Source organism: Budorcas taxicolor, chromosome 6 (genome assembly GCF_023091745.1).
Source record: "Budorcas taxicolor isolate Tak-1 chromosome 6, Takin1.1, whole genome shotgun sequence".
Lineage (NCBI taxonomy): Eukaryota > Metazoa > Chordata > Mammalia > Artiodactyla > Bovidae > Budorcas > Budorcas taxicolor.
Genome location: NC_068915.1, coordinates 72,470,894 through 72,487,524, shown reverse-complemented (window position 1 = coordinate 72,487,524; position 16,631 = coordinate 72,470,894). Strand labels below are relative to the sequence as shown.

General features: G+C 41.8%; 1 non-coding gene across 1 annotated transcript; it reads right to left on the bottom strand.

Annotated features, from left to right (window-relative positions):
• Positions 1–15,333: 15,333 nt before the first annotated feature.
• Positions 15,334–15,460, bottom strand: LOC128050116 (U6atac minor spliceosomal RNA). The gene has a single exon (XR_008199628.1). It is a non-coding gene; the product is annotated as a U6atac minor spliceosomal RNA (small nuclear RNA).
• Positions 15,461–16,631: the final 1,171 nt, after the last annotated feature.

Genomic DNA, 16,631 nt, shown 5'->3' with positions numbered 1-16,631 from the left:
CACAAGGTTATGAAGCAGTGTGGACTAGAAGCCTGGTCTCCAAATTCCCAGACCTCTGTTCTTATGTGGAATAGAGGCAATAAAGTGGGAAGTTGTATAATATAAATGTGCCACAACTACATTATGTCTGTAGTTATTTTTGGCTTAAAAGTTTTATAAAAGTAGTATATGGTTTTCAGAAAGTTAAAAATACACCGAAATTTATTTTAAAAATGAAATTCTTGCCCATACTAGCCTCTAGAGGTGACCAATATTAACCTTTTGGAACACAGTCTTCTTAAGTATGTGGGGGAACTTAAATGTCAAGAAGCTAAAGGGTCTTGCGGTGACACGTCACTGTTGAGAGCAGACCTGCAGGCAGGCCATGGCAGCAACCTCCACTGCACCAGGGAGAGGGAGGCTGCCATTTATAGGGGGAACTGATGTCAGGCTATGGGGGTAACAAGCAGCTGGGGCCACATAGGTAGTTACAGACTGAACCCTGTAATTAGGATTGGATAGTCCTGTGAGTGAAGCAGGGTGGGACTGGCTGAGCAGAGGATGTACAGAGAGCAAGAGAACAGCCATCTTGAGTGGCCTGCTCAAATGTGCATCTTGAGAAATGTGGACCTCATCTTTTACTCTGCCCTCGTGTGCCCTAGAGTAGAGCACCCCGTGTAACTGTGTTTATAAAAGACTGGTCAGGTAGATCGCCCTGGACCCTTCAGATCATCTTCATAGACTTGTTTAAAGTGCAAATCCCACTCAGATACACAGGATAGATAGTTTCTACCATCTAGGTCTGGATTTGAATTTAGTGTTTCAAAGAATAAAAGTGGATTTAGAAATAAGAGTACCAAAAATAGGGCACAGATTATCTACATGTTAACATGTAGAAATGTGTCATAACAATGATAAGAAATTTTGAAGTGCTATAATTAATAGCTTGATATTCAATAGACTTTTAGTTAAAGTTTTTTTATACAGCATTATTTTGTATGTACGCATAATGATAGCCATTTGCAATCACCAATAAATGGATTGTTTAAATGAACAAATTACATAATTCACATGGGCTGACTTTACAGAAGGAAGTTTTTGTTTGTTTTTAGAAAGTTTTATTTTTCTATGTTGAAAGTGGTAATCAATTCATATACAATTTTTAAGTAATATACAAGAAGTAGGTGGACTGTGGACACTTTTCCTATGGTGGGTCGGACGGTAAAGCGTCTGCCTGAAATGCGGGAGACCCGGGTTCAATCCCGGGTTCAATCTCCGGGTCGGGAAGATCCCCTGGAGGAGGAAATGGCAACCCACTTCAGTACTCTTGCCTAGAAAATTCCATGGATGGAGGAGCCTGGTGGGCTACAGTCCATGGGGTCTCAAAGAGTCGGACACGACTGAGTGACTTCACTTTCACTTTTCACAAATCAAAAAATTTGAGAATTGTTTTTTTTTTTTGCGGTGGCTTCTCTTGTTACTGAGCACAGGCTCTAGGCATGTGGGCTTCAGTAGCTGTAGCACATGGGCTCAGTTGCCCTGTGGCGCATGGAATTTTCCTGGACCAAGAATCAAACCTATGTCCCCTACATTGCCAGGAAGATTCTTAACCTGTGGACCAGCAGGGAAGTCCAAAAAGATTGACTCTTGAGAAAATAAAGGATCAGATAAAGCAACTAAAGATACAGTCAACTTCCTCCCAACTCATTCTAGATTTTGTCCAGACTGTCTCTGACACTGCCGCCCATATTTATGTTGTGCGGTATACACATCTAGATGGCACAGACAACAAACAAGATACAGAAGGAAAGGTGTTTGGAGGCACAGATGACTCATTCTCAGCTCTTCCCATAATGCCTTTGTTTCTTCATTCTTCATGGTTGGGGAGAAGCAGCATCTCTCTATGACATATAGAAATGTGACCAATCCCATGTGAAAGCACATCTGAAATCATACCTGATGCATTTGCCAATGACTGGATCATTTAGACTGCCAAATTACCATAGCTCCCACAGTTCATCTTTAGAGCAAGAAGTTTTATTTTCCTGTTTTGAAAATGAGATAATATTCAATGGGTCTAATAGTTGCATTCAATACAGAATTCTTAGGGCTTCCCTGGTGGCTCAGATGGTAAAGAATCTGCCTGCAATGTGGAGACTTGGGTTTGATCCCTGGGTCGGGAAGATCCCCTGGAGAAGGGAATGGCTACCCACTCCAGGATTCTTGCCTGGGAAATCCCATGGACAGTGGAGCCTGGCGGACTCCAGTCCATGGGGTCACATAGTTGGACTGAGCAACTTTCACTTTTCACTTTCATAGTATTCTTACTCCATAGAATTGAAATTACAGGCAAAATATATGAGGTTTTATGAGCTAAAGGGCTACCCTTTACATTTTAAGTTTTTTTAAAAAAAATATTTATTTATTTGGCTGCACTGGATCTTAGTTGCAGCATGTGGAATCTAGTTCCCTGACCAGGGATCAAACTTGGGCCCCCTGCATTGAGAGCATGGAATCTTAGCCACTGGACTACCAGGGAAGTCCCTAAGTTTAATTTTTAAATTTTGTAAGAAAAAAAGGGAAATTGTGTGTCTTAGTACTCTAGCATATTCAAAAGTCTCTTTTCTTATTGTGGAGCAGAGATCATGTTTACAAAATATTTGTGATAAAATTAGATTCAATGGTTCTGTGGCTTTTTTTCTGTCCCCAAGCAAAATTAGTTTTCCTTAAATGGAAAAGGATCTAAAAAAACAAGGAAGAGATACATCAAAAGGTTAACAAAATTAAACAATTGTACACATTTATCTTCAAGGAATATATACTACTTTGATAATTATGATAAATATGTCTTTTAAAAATTGATTTTTTAAAAGAAAGATTATAGTTTAACAAACCATGAGAAGAAAGGAAACCTTAATTGAACCAACAAATTAAGAGCCAGAAATAGCCCACCAATAATCTTTTACAGACTTTTGCCAAGTGTTCTCCCTGTCATGGAACAATTCCTGGCCAGCGCTGAGACACAAGGGGGCAGTGGCTCCCTGGGAACTTCCACTTCCAGCAAATCCTGCCACTCAGCCTGAAACCAGCTGAGTGATGTCTCTCTAGAGCATTGCCACTGGCCTGGGAGTCATATTTAACTTGCAAACCAGTTTTAAAGACTCATACTTTTAATTTTTAAAATTTATTTTTGATGGAGGATAATTGCTTTACAACAATGCTTTGATTCTTTGAAGACACTACTTCTGTGACTAACAATGAATGGTCCAGTTGGAGCTAATGTGGAGTCAAGGACCTAGGTGAAATGATGACAAATAAAAACAATTTTACCCTCTGAATAGGAGTTAGGCAAATGCTCTCAGACTGTGGCTGGAAAAGCTGGAATTTGAAAAGCTTCCAGAGGATAGGCTGCAAGCTTATCTGACTCGAACAAAAAACTGACCTGACAGGCCTCAGAGAAGACTGCTTTTCTGTGGTGGGCAGGTTTATGAAGAAGCCACCAACCTTTCTCCTCTAGGTTTTCTGCTTCCCTGTCCCCATCTGGTTCAATGTCTTTTATCTTGACTAAAACTTCTGCCCTAGTGAGTATATTTATTAAGTCAGAAAAATTCATAATATCCAATATCAGCTTAGCTATTTACAGTTTCCAAAGTCTTTCATACTTTATAAAACACTTTCAAGTATGTTTTTCACATACCATTGAAATGATTTGACTCCATTTGAAATGATTTGACTTTTCACTCCCCATTTCAGTGAACTTTATCACTGGAGATAGACTCCATCATACTGACCAAAGTTATTACCAAGAAATTAAAGTCTGAGGACCAAATGCCAAGCTCATTGCATCGCATTTACCCTACAGATCAAGCTGCAGGGTAAAGGGTGTGATGTGGGCAGAATGGAAGTGTCAGAATCTGGTTTACGAAGCTCAGGAATGAATTCCTTTCTGAAGAGGAAGGGAAGGGCAGGGCAACTCTGTAGAAGCATTTGCCACTCAAAGACTTTCCATGGGCACGCATGCATATGAAATTGGCAATGAATATTCGTGAGACAGATGACCCTAACTTACAATGTGGTGTGTTAGTCTTTGGAGGAGTGAAGAAATCCTTTGTTTGCTATAGGGTTGATTTATTAGGAAAACTTGTCTCCTAAACTATGTATCTTGATAAACTGCAACAAGTCTAAGCCACACAGAATGTCACAAAAGAAGCATTTGCTAGTTTTGACGGTTGTGTGGTTTTACCTACTTAATCAATGCACATATGTTTGGAGGTTTTTTCCTATTTTTCTATCAGTTTTATAATTTTTGTGACAGGAAATAGCATTGTGATTATAGGAAATGAGAGGTCGATTCATGATGTCTTCTCTTTTGATAGTCAACCAGGAATGATTTGATTGAAACTTAGAGGTTGTTGTGTTTCTATGCTTATGGTTTAGGAGAAAATCAAACAGGTTAAATGTCATGGTCAGCTAAACGGCACAGCACATCTTTTGATTCTAAATTTGGGATTCTTTTTTTAATCATTGTGCTCTGAAAATTACACACTCTGTTAAGAAAATGCTATCACCAGACCACTTTTGCTTCGTATTTCTGCAGTGGATTTGGTGGCTACTGTTTTCCATTTTTGAACATAAAAAACAAAGGCTCAAAAAGCACTTGATATTTTCAGTGCTGATGAATGAGGAACTTTTTATCTAGACCCTGTTTGGAAAAAAGTTGATCTCTAAATAGGGGCTCTGCTGGTGGCTCAACAGTAAAGAATCCACCTGCTATGCAGGAGACCTGAGTTCTATTCCTGGATTGGGAAGATCCCTTGGAGAAGGAAATGGCAACCCACTCCAGTATTCTTGTCTGGGAAATCCCATGGACAGAGGAGCCTGGTGGGCTACAGTCAGTGGGGTTGCAAAAGAGCCGTACACGACTTACAAACTAATCAACAACAACAGAGTACGTGGCAGCACTTGAGTAGTTTATTATTTGTTGAGCACCAAGCCTGTGCTTGGTCCAGTAGGAAAATGACATTTGGTACAGTCTGTGCCATATGGTACAGCCCATAAACCACCTTCTCAGGCTCCTTGGCTCATGTCACTTGGCTCATGAGACTAAGACAAACAATAGACCAAAGGGGGTAATGTAAATCTTGGAAAGTTGTTGCTGTTAAATAGAAACAATATTACCAGCAAAGCAAATCAAAACACCTTGTATACATTTTATACTCTTAACCAAAATATTAGAGTTAATTATAAGTCTATAAAATGGTAGTTTGCAAGGCTAGGATTCGCAACTTCTCTGCATCTTTTCAAACTGACTCTCTTTTGCAACAAATCTCCCTTTCACTTTCTTCTGCTCTCTTTCTAAGGATTCCCCAAATTACATATCACACTGGCCTTCAACAAATGCCTGAACATCCACTTATTATTGGACATAATAAACTGCTCTCTTTCACTTTCTTCTTTTAATGTGCAGATATCCCATTGCTTATTTAACTTATATGCAGAGTACATCATGAAAAATGCTGGACTGGAAGAAACACAAGCTGGAATCAAGATTGCCGGGAGAAATATCAATAACCTCAGATATGCAGATGACACCACCCTTATGGCAGAAAGTGAAGAGGAGCTAAAAAGCCTCTTGATGAAAGTGAAAGAGGAGAGCGAAAAAGTTGGCCTAAAGCTCAACATTCAGAAAACGAAGATCATGGCATCCGGTCCCATCACGTCATGGGAAATAGATGGGGAAACAGTGGAAACAGTGTCAGACTTTATTTTTGGGGCTCCAAAATCACTGCAGATGGTGACTGCAGCCATGAAATAGAAAGACGCTTATTCCTTGGAAGAAAAGTTATGACCAATCTAGATAGCATACTCAAGAGCAGAGACATTACTTTGCCGACTAAGGTCCGTCTAGTCAAGGCTATAGTTTTTCCTGTGGTCATGTATGGATGTGAGAGTCGGACTGTGAAGAAGGCTGAGCGCCGAAGAATGGATGCTTTTGAACTGTGGTGTTGGAGAAGACTCTTGAGAGTCCCTTGGACTGCAAGGAGATGCAACCAGTCCATTCTGAAGGAGATCAGCCCTGGGATTTCTTTGGAAGGAATGATGCTAAAGCTGAAACTCCAGTACTTTGGCCACCTCATGCGAAGAGTTGACTCATTGGAAAAGACTCTGCTGCTGGGAGGGATTGGGGGCAGGAGGAGAAGGGGACGACCGAGGATGAGATGGCTGGATGGCATCACGGACTTGATGGACGTGAGTCTGAGTGAACTCCGGGAGATGGCAATGGACAGGGAGGCCTGGCGTGCTGCGGTTCATGGGGTCACAGAGTCAGACACGACTGAGCGGCTGAACTGAACTGAACACAGGGATGGCTAATTCTAGGCAAATCTGGCACATTCCCAGTCTATGGCAGATGTGCATGCTTTCTTGGGGAGTCTGGAGTTAAATCCTCAACACATTGCACCTGGCAGCCTACCCCGGCCTATCGAAGTTGGCACATGAGCTGAAACCTATTTGGCATCCTTGTTCTAGCAGTGTAAATCAAGTGGGTTGATAATACAATATCTGCTTGGTAGGTTCTAGAAGCGGGAAAACTGGTTTATATGGGTATGAGAGGAGCTATTAAGGTCAAGCTTATCCTACATCACAACTTCACCCCAGGCTCTTTGCTCAATACTATTTTTAGTAGGAGAAATAAGACATTGGGGTGGCTGATCTACAAAATAAAACTTTAGGGAACATTTACTTTACAACAGTAGGATATTGTCAGACCTTCCTAAATGGGTAACCATCCATCTCCCAACAGCTCATTCATCAAGCCTTGCACACAGATATTTTTCTATTCCTAATCCAAGTGAAGCCCACACATAGTGGGCCTGAAACCGTTCAGTGGAAAATGTTGAGCAGCTACTGCCAAGGGGAGTTTGATAGTGTCACTGAGAAAAAAACAATGAGGTCAATGTCTCCTGCACACTGGGGGAGATGTTCTACGTGTTGTGGTGTTGCTTGAACAACTTGAATTTGTTCTCTTCCTACCAAAAGTCAGTCCCTGTGACCCCTGTCATATAAAAACAGAGCAACAATCATATAGAGAGAAGTCCTTTTAAGAGAGTAGCAGCTGCAGCTGGCACATTGCAGAAAGCACCTTGGAAATGAAGGAAGCTTATAAGAAATAATAGCAACAGGAGTGAAGGCTGTGAAGGTCCTATCAGTTCTGTTCTCGGCCTGATATTTGACCTGAGACCAAAGGTTCAGTGGCCAGCATAGAAGTCTTGCATTGTTCCTCCCAAAAAAGAATGATGTAGCCACTGAAGAGTACAAGCAAAAAATGTAGACTACATTGACAGAAAGGTTGGGGGGCGGTTGGTGGGTTCATACTCTACCCAGGTAGAATTATGTAGACATTTCTGAGAGCTTTTAAACTGTTTTGCCACACTCAGGGATACAGATGAACATGTATCCCGTCACACCCCTCATTTTACATGGATCCAGAAACCCTGTGAGAAAGAGGTGGAATCCAGTAGAGCTGCAGTTCAGACATGTAGAAACTGGATGTATGACTGTGAGCCTAGAAGAACAGACTGAGAAGGGAGACAGTAGGACTTTCTATAGAGCCAGCTGGACTGATAACTGGGACTTGAGACTGTCCCCAGGAAGCAGTGTTCTAGGGGTGGCTGATCTTAAGCACCTTGGCTTCCAGCTCCTTCAGGGACAAAATCTGCGCCTGGGAAGAGGGGGCCATGGTATAAAGGAAAGAAAAGAAAGAACCATGTACCGGGAGCCACCAGTTCAGTCTTAGGAAACCTTTTCCTCTTGGTGGGATGGTATGAAATAATAGGACCCGTTGAGACAGATGGAAGGCTTTTGCTGCAGACTCTGATTAAATGTGAGATGAACACACCTCTCAGCCCTTTGTGGACTTTTGAAACTTGGGTCACACTGTCACATACAGCAAGTGTGAATATATATGTTTGTTTACATTTCTAACTCAACAATTTTGTGTTTAGTTCACCTCAAAGACTGGTTCACTTATTCTCAAATCATCTTTGTTGTTAAAGAATTAAGTTAAAAACAAAACAAGTTTAGTTACTGTAGATCTGTAATTCTTAAACTTTAGCTGGCATCGGAATCACCTGGAGGGCTTGTTGTTAAAACAGGTTGCTGCGCCCCACCCCAGAATTTCTGATTCTTTAGGTCTAGAGTGGGGTCTAGAATTTGTTTTTAGCAAGTTCTTTGGAGGTTCTGTTGGTTAGGGAGCATACTTTAAGAATCATTGCTGGAGATAATTTTCTGGACCTGGTAGTCCTTAGCTGAAAATATTCTGGAGACCACATCGAAACATGAGATAGCAGCCCTTTTCTTAACAAAGTGCATTCTTGGCCAGGCAACCCTTCTAAGATTTTCCAAGGGTTTTTACATCTGATAATAACAGATCTAAGAAGATGCCTTCTTATATCTTCTCTCAAATTCTTTGCCCGAAATCCTTACAAAATCATATAGAATGGGTATTTTCATTACTATTTCAACTTCAAACTTGATCACAGTAAATAAGAACAAAGAACACTTGATATTTTTCCAATATCTGGTATTTGAAACTTGTTATCCAGGGCACCTCATTCCTGGCATCATATTTTTTGGACTAAGAATATCAATTTGAACTTAGAATAAATGGAATTCATAATATTATGGAAACTGTGCCGCAGTTTCTGACCCCTAAATCTAGATACATCGTCCACGTACATGGTCCACGTACATGTTTTGAAAATATGGCAGAACGTTTAAAATTAGAACTCTCCAATAATATCCTGGACTTATGATTGTCTTACATATGATAATTGTTCATTTATTCATTCTCTAATACATATTCATTGAGTCTTAGGTCAGGGGTGGGTCTAGGCGCTGTGGATACAACAATAAATAACAGCTAGACAGGCTTGTGCCATGGTTGAAGCACATTTTGGAGCCAGACTGCCTGGATTCAAATCCCAACTCTGTCACTTACTAGCTTGGCAAGTTACTTAACTACTTTGTGCCTCAGTTTCCTCATCCATAAAATGAGAATAAAAATGGCATCTATCTGATGAGAGATATGAGGATTAAATGAGTTAACATTTGTAAAAAGCAGAGAACATTATTTGGTATATTATATACATTTTTTATAAACATTGTCATAAATACACCTGTGTCTTAAGAAGCTCATAGTCCTGGGGCATAAAGAGTGACGTGCTAAGAAATGAATACAATGTGATGCAATAAATGCTATAATGAAGGTATGAGTGATGTGCTGGACTTTCTTTGCTGCCAAATGGACTAGAGTAAACTCTCTGGGCTCTGGACTGAATGTGCTTGCCATATCACTTCCCTCTCTAGAACCACGCTGGAGAAAATCCAGCAAGTTTTTAATCTTCCTTTTTATAAGTGCTGCTGTGAAAACAACCATCATTATGCTAACATATAATTACCACAAGTAGTTTTCAAAAAACCTTCCTATCAAACGTAAATGATGTTGAAACTCCTTTAGGAGACCACTTGCTTGGACTTTATAGTGTGCAAAGGCAGTTTATGTGAAAATAGGATTAGGCCCCTGTTCTGCAGTTTCTGCAGTTGAAACTCGGGTGGGGCACCAAGTGAATTAGGTATGGCAGTAACTTGTAGAAGGAGGGTAGACAACTCATCTTGGTGTGCAAGAGACCTTGCCAGTTTTAACGGTGAAGGTCCCACTTCCCAGGAACCCCCTCAGTCTCGCGCAAGAGGTTAAAATCATTACAACCATATTTTAAATAAAATTTTTATTTTAAAATTTATTTTTGCCTGTGCTGGGTTTTTCTTGCTATGTGTGCTTTTTCTCCAGTTGCAGCGAGTGGGGGCTACGCTTCACTGCAGTACACGGCTTCTCATTTCAGCGGTTTCTCTTATTGCAGCTTGAGGGTTCTAGAGTACTGACTCAGCAATTGTGGCACATGGGCTTAGTTGCTCTGATGCATGTGGGATCTTCCCAGGTCAGGGATCAAACCTGCGTCTTCTGCATTAGCAAGTGGATTCTTGAGCCACCAGAGAATCCTCATTACAACCATTTTAATAGGAACTTGAAACTTTAAAAGGAAAATAGAAAACTACTATAATGTTACAATGGAATATTAGCCATAAAAAAGAATGAAATGATGTCATTTGCAGCAACATTGATAGGCCTAGAAATCATCATTCTAAGGGAAGTAAGCTAGATAGAGGAAGAGAAATACCATGTGATATCACTTCTATGTGTAATCTAAAATATGGTAAGAATGAACTTAGTTATGAAACAGAGGCATACTCACAGACATAGAAGACAAACTTATGGTTATCAAAGGGGAAAGAGAGTGAAGGAGGGATAAATTTGTAGTTTGGGATTAGCAGATACAAACTATTGGGTTGCCCAAAACATTCAGAGATATTATGGAAAAACCTGAACGAACATTTTGGCCAGCTCAATGTGGTACACAAAATAGATAACAAGGTCCTACTGTATAGCATAGAGAACTATATTCAATATCAAAAAATTATAAAAAATATGAGAAAGGATATATACATATGTGCATTTACATATATTTGTATACATACATATGTTATGTATATACACATATGTGTATACACACATATTTTTCATATATGTACATATGTCTATATACATATATATAGCTGAATCACTTTGCTGTATACTACAAACTAATACAGCATTGTCAATCAACTATACTTCAGTAAAAAACACAATGTTTTATGTCAATTATATCTCAATTTCAAAAACAAATTAAAACCGGCATGTTGCAAAAGCACTATCTCAAGTTTCATACCAAAAAAAAAGAAAGCAAGAAAAAGGAAATGCAGCTAGTGCATCCCTTGGATTGGGGATAGCTGAAAAGCATAGTAGACATCAACAAATATTTACTGACTTTCTATTGAGGGGAGATGAACATGTTCCCATCATTAATAAGCTGCAATCTGATTTAAGGAAAAAGAAATAAACCGGTATAGAGTTAAATCAAAATATAGTTACATGTCAGTTCAAGATAAGAGAAATGATGATACAAAATGGTTAACAGCCCATCAATTTTCCATTTTAGAGTTGCTATGGGAATGGAGCTCAGAGGAAAGGAAGAGCTCTTGCTGGGAAACAGTTATACAGTGGCCCTACTTCATGGTGGTTCACAAGAACTGGTGGGATTTTTGAATCACAGCAGTGGTGTGGAGAAGACTCTTGAGAGTCCCTTGGACTGCAAGGAGATCCAACCAGTCCATCCTAAAGGAAATCAGTCTTGAATATTCATTTGAAGGACTGATGCTGAAGCTGAAACTCCAAAACTTTGGCCACCTGATGCGAAGAACTGACTCATTTGAAAGACCCTGATGCTGGAAAAGATTGAGGGCAGGAGGAAAAGGGGATGACAGAGGATGTGATGGTTGGATGGTGTCACCGACTCAATAGTCATGAGTTTGGGTAAACTCCAGGAGTTGGTGATGGACAGGGAGGCCTGGTGTGCTGCAGTCCACAGGGTCACAAAGAACCGGACACGACTAAGCAACTGAACTGAACTGAGTGATGGGAGGAGCCTATACCAGTGTTGGTACAGCACAGGAGTGGGAGCAGCATTAGGCAAGTCCAGGGGACAGGCAACAGCATCTTTAGAGGGGGTGAAGGAGAGGGGGCATGCAGTTAGCCTTAACACACACTCACACAAAGCTCTGCAGAAGCATGCACTCTCTTAAGCTTGGGTTGGAAGACCATTTGTCAAAAGACCACTCTCTTTCCCTTGAGTGAAGAAATACTACCTTTCCTCCTAAATCTTTCCATTATATTTTCTGTAGAAAGATATCCAATGTCTATGTTTAAACCCTAAATACAATGGCTGTCTTAGCTCTTTGTTTTGGTTAATGAGTGTTGGGGACAAAGCTCTCTAAAACCTGTCCTGGGCTGCCTCCCAGCCTGATGGCCTCAGGGGAATCCACCTTCCTCCTTAGCAGCAGGCTGCCCCAGAGCACAGACAGCCGGAAGTTCCCAGGCCTTCCTAAGTTCCAGGCCCCAAACCTACTCATCACCATTTCTGCCTCATCCTTTGGGTTAAAACAGGCCACAGAGCCCCTGAGAATCAAGAACAGTGGTCTACATGGGATGCGAACGCCAGAGGCCTGTCTCCTCTGGGGCTACCCACATGGCGGGCTACCAATATGGCGGGCTACCATCATGGCAGGCTACCGGGCTCCTCCTGAGGCTTCTATTTCAAGGCTCTTCTGTCAAATATCTCTTTTACCAGGACGTTTTATGTAACATCTAATTGTATGCACCTCTACTTATAGGAAGAAGGCAGCCAACCGTCTGTTTTCTCGGAGAACAGAACCTAAACAGGAAGTTAGGTCCTCTGAATCTTAAAAGGGACAGCTGTATAAAGACTGACCCAGGCCTTAAGGCTGGGTGGGGGCCCAAGCCCAGGACAGAGGATCTGGAAAGGGAATCCAGGGTTTGGATTTAGACGTTAGGGCTGGCCAGCAGCCCGTGTGCTTGCGGCAGGAGCGCCGTGGGGTTCTTGTTCACATCTGCAAGGAGAGGTACCGCAGGCAGAGAATTCCCCCGAGTCATCCGCAGCGCGCTGGCTGCCCCGACTGCCGGAAATCCAAGAGCTCCCCAGGTGAAGTCAGACTCCTGGCAAGACGGAGAAGATTTGAGCCTAGGAGAGCTGTCCTGGATTCCTGGGTCTGTTGACGCCAAATGAACTTTATCCTTGTACCATCCTGCAGTTTCATAGGATTATTGACAATCACTCTCTGCACTGCTTTCCTTTATCTTTCTCCTCTCCCCTTCCCACCCCACCCCCAATCTGTTTCCTTTGAGACATCAGGTGCAGAGTTAAGGTGAGTAAGCACTGATCTCAGAACGCCTTCACATGGGAAGACTGTACAGAGCCTCCTCTTTTGTAAAATTTGCTTCCCTCCATTCCCACCAGCCACTCATCCGACTGCCTGCCCCCTGCAGGCATTCCACTCCTATGTGATGGATATTCTGTTGAATATACATACCTCTTTGTACTAGATGGAGCGTTGCATGTTTGTGCTTAAAATACACAAGCAAGAAAGGGGACCCAGTTAAGCTTCCTCCCCCTTATTTATTTATTTATTCATTTGATTGAACTGGGTCTTAGTTCCAGCATGTGGAATCTTTTTTAGTTGCCACATGTGGGATCTAGTCCTCTGACAGGAGATCTAACCTGGGCCCCCTGCACTGGGAGTGCAGAGTCTTAGCTATTGGGCCACCTGGGAAGTCCCTGTTTCCCACTTTCGAGCAGCTTTGCAGATACCCTGCTCAGCAACTCCTGCTCCCAACTCGTCAGCCAGAGCCACTCGCTCCTGAAAACCTGAGAGGCTGGGAAAAGTAATCGACCTCCCTTACTGAACTGACCATACTGATGTTCGCAGTAAAACAAATGTTCACCAGTGGGGAGGCAGGGGAAATGGCCGTGGGTAGACACCCAGCTACCTCTGCCACCCGTGGCAGAGACTGCTTGCTCTCTGGGGGCCCCGATGCAGGGACAGAGGCGAGGAAACAGGAAGGCTGGAGAGAGGAAGCTGGCTCAGCTCCATCTCGTCTGCATCTACTTCCTTCGGAACTGTGATAATACAAAATAATCACAAGGGAGATTCCCTATAAATGTGCTGTCACCCTAGAGGGAATATGGCCACCTCATCTTGGGATAACTGTAAAAACAAGGGAAGTGTAGGAAATGGGTAGGGATAGACACCTTGTGAATATGAACTACAAGTAAGGGGGAGGAGGGTTTCCTTCACATCATTTTCTTCCTTGCCATCAACTGAAAAATATCCCCAGTGTTATTTTTCAATGAAAATGTTTGTCAGGTAAATCCAAATGTAAAGATAACAAATTTTTGATGAATATTTTGTATTCACCACATAAACCCAAGTGAAGAAGGAAACACTTCAAAGTGCTAAACTAAAAAATAAATAAGAAGAAAAACTCTCTCCAAGTTCATCTCAGCTGAGCTTCAGTCCCAGTTATTGAACAAGTGATGTACCCCTTGCTGTAGCTTAGAAACAAATGAACAGTCATTGATTGTAACTTTGGTGTTTTGGGGAATATCACTAAATTACACTGCTAGCTTTCCTGGGTCTCCAGCTTACAGACAGCAAATCTTCTCAGCATTTTCAGCCTTCATAATCACATGAGCCAATCCCTCACAAGAAATCCCCATGAATCTACCTGTACCTCTGCCTCAATCTCTGGCTCTGACTCTGTCTTTACCTCTATCTTATTTGTTCTGTCTCTGGAGAACTTTGACTAATACAGTGATCTTTGGGAGCAATTGCTGATGTTTTCATTGTCCTGGTTCTAAGATGCTAATCCCAGCAAGGCAAATTTCTCTTGATTTCTTTTTGATACTTTTTTCTGTCTAGACATTAGTGTGGATTTATTCTTACACACCTATTTATTCCTGTACCTGCAATTATCTCTTGAGCACAGAGTTGGGACATTTCACCCCCCATTTTTTTTCTTCCCCTGTGAAACCTGCAAGAGAAGTCCCTGGGTGTCTACGTACCCATTGCATTTCAAGCTTTAGCACTAAGGTCCTGCTAACGCTACACTGTGCAGAAGGAAATGGCAACCCAAGAACACTCTGGTATTCTTGCCTGGGAAATCCCATGAACAGAGGAGCCTGGTGGGCCACAGTCCATGGTGTCGCAGGAGTCAGACACAACTTAGCAACTAAACCACCACCACCTCTATACTGAGATGAACAAGTGATTGCCTTGTTTTCTTGATATAGAGTCAACAAGCATTTCCTTGGCTCTTGGTGAAAACTGTTGTTCAGTCTCTAAGTCATGTCTGACTCTCTTCGACCCCCTGGACAGGCTTCCCTGTCCTTTACCATCTCCCAGAATTTGCTTAAACTCATGTCCATTGATGCCATCCAACCATCTCATCCTCTGTCTTTCCCTTCTCCTGCTGCCCTCAGTCTTTCCCAGCATCAGGGTCTTTTCCAGTGAGTTGGCTCTTGGTATCAGGTGGCCAGAGTATTGGAGCTTCAGCTTCAGCATCAGTCCTTCCAATGAATATTCAAGACTGATTTCCTTTAGGATTGACTCGTTTGATCTTGCTGTCCAAGGGACTCTAAAGAGTCTTCTCCAGGATCAGTTCTTTGGTGTTCAGCCTTCTTTATGGTCCAGCTATGGAAAAACCATAGCTTTGACTACACAGGCTTTTGTTGGCGAAGTGATGTCTTTGCTTTTTAAAAAAAAATTTTTATTTTTCAAATTTAATATTTATTTTTCACAAGATAAATCATCCTTTAAAATACATCCCCCTACTTTGGAAAGCACAAAAGAATTTGGTTAGATGCCACAAAGTAGGTAGGCAATGCCTTAATCATATGCATGTTGTCAGGCCTGAGAGCCTCTTACATCCTTGTCAAGAGTAGTGTTAACCTTCTTTCCTTTCATACAACACATGTCTCTGTTTTTTAATATGCTGTGTAGCTTCTCTTCCAAGGAGCAAGTGTCTTTGTATTACATGGCTGCAGTCACCATCTGCAGGGATTTTGGAGTCCAAGATAATAAAATCTGCCACTGTTTCCACTTTTTCTCCATCTATTTACCATGAAGTGATGGGCCCGGATGCCATGATCTTAGTTAGGTTGGGAAATTGACAGAGCCATTGGCAAGAAAAGTGAAGAGCAGAGAGATGCTGAGTTTCCAAAAACACTGAAGTTACAATCAATGACTGTAGCATTGTTTCTAAGCTACAGCAAGGGGTACATCACTTGTTCAATAACTAGGACAGAAGCACAACTGAGGTGAATTTGGAGAGAAATAGATCTTCTTCACCCCATTTGAGAAGACCCAATGAAATAGGAGAACGATGGGCTGCTCTGGCAGTCAATCTTTTTAGGAAATCTTGGGACACACCTTCATAACCTTGCCAACGCCATTACTACCTCTTTGCTTTGAAAAGTGGGGGCTACTTCCTGTGGTAATTAGATTTAATTCAGCAGTATCTTCTCATCAGAAAACCCAGGCCTCCAAGTTTCTTTGGAAACCACACCATTCACTCAGTTCCGCCAAGTCTCTCTTTTCATTGCTGTTGGCAATTGGGTGTCTATGTCTAATTTCTTCAAGCCAACATATATGTGTATGACAGTCTCGTAATTACATAGTCCTCTGCATCACAAGTCCAGGAAACAATTTGGTGAGTTGACACATGCCCCAGGGTTTGCTTCTATTGTTGTCCAATTCAGCTCTCTTCTTACTTAGAAAAGCACCAAATAATCCTAGACAGAAAACTGCTGCCAAGCAGGCCAGGAAATTCCCATAGTGTCAATGACTACTGTGAGGAAGTGGGGGAAGGGGAAAACATCTCTATCCTCTTGTCAGAGCCTTCCCAGGTCCAGAACTGAATCCTATTCACGCACAAGTACAGTAGGCCCGAGGCAAATCCCACAAAGAACCTGCACCCTAGGCGTCTCTATTTTTTTTCTCTATGCATGGAGTCCCTATCCCAATCTCCAGGTACCTGTTACTCTCTTCTCCACCTATTCACCTCTTAATTGTAGAAGGAAGGATAAAATCTGCCTTGGAGAGTGAGGGAAGCCTTTCACAGAGGAGGAAATGCTTGAACCAGG